The 994-nt window shown below is 44.9% G+C and overlaps 1 pseudogene; it reads right to left on the minus strand.

The window, feature by feature from the left end:
- Positions 1–208: 208 nt before the first annotated feature.
- LOC136659577 (U2 spliceosomal RNA) lies at positions 209–383 on the minus strand (annotated as a pseudogene).
- Positions 384–994: the final 611 nt, after the last annotated feature.

Here is a 994-nt window from a genome sequence, read left to right on the forward strand (position 1 = left end):
CCTGGGGTGTTTACCCCATTCCATCAGTGGGAGGTCCACTACTGGTGGGGGAAGCAATAGACCTGCAGTGTCAGGAGCTGGAAATCCACCCAAGTGTACTTATGTCCCAAGACTACTTCTCTCGTTTACATACTGGCAACCCGATGGTGTTCTATCCTTTGGTCCACAAGTGCTGAGGGCCCCATCCTATCCCACCTTTCAGTGTCGGTGGAGATACCTCAATACCAAGGCTGATGTGTGGAATAAGAGAAGCAAGCTCCTGCATTACATCCCAATCAAAAAAATTCATGCAATATATAATCTTTAAATCTAGAAAATATCAGATATTAAGCTAATAAGAACAAACACTACACATGATCTTAGCCAAAAGGCTGAAAAGTGGTAAACTGAATGTTCCTCTACCAAGTTGCTCAAAAATTTCCACTCTCTTTCACATCTAGGCACCCAGCACTGCCTGCAGTAAGGCACAGAGATGCCAACGTGTCCTGCCAATGCAGTTCTTTTTAGCACTTGGGCAGAATCTCTCCTAATCCATCCCTGAATATGAAGCAGGAGGGATTTCTCTCCACCTGGTGCATTCCTCCATTCTCTTGGGGTCATTTCCCTAAGCCAGCCTATAGTGCATTGACGTCACAGGATGCTGTTAACCCATTGCATGTTAAAAGCACTTATATGGGTTCACCACTCTTTCATTTGAAGCCTTGTAGCTTAAGAACTACCAGCATGGTGACCACATACAATGGAGGACAAAGTGACTATACCTTTAACCATTGTATAGAAGAGGGAATTTTGGCAGGTGCAGCTCAATGTGGAAGGATTTAAAAAGCTACACCTGTCAAGATTGCCTCTTATATAGTATGGCTAAAGGTAGAGGCACTCTGGCCCCCTTTGGATCTGGTCTCCCTGCCCTTGACTGGACCTGGTAAATGTTGCAGCTGGGTACAAAGAAGCCATTCTGGCTGTATGGAAAAGTTGCTATGCAATCCCTATCAAT

This window comes from Tiliqua scincoides, chromosome 8 (assembly GCF_035046505.1).
Source record: "Tiliqua scincoides isolate rTilSci1 chromosome 8, rTilSci1.hap2, whole genome shotgun sequence".
NCBI classification, from domain to species: domain Eukaryota; kingdom Metazoa; phylum Chordata; class Lepidosauria; order Squamata; family Scincidae; genus Tiliqua; species Tiliqua scincoides.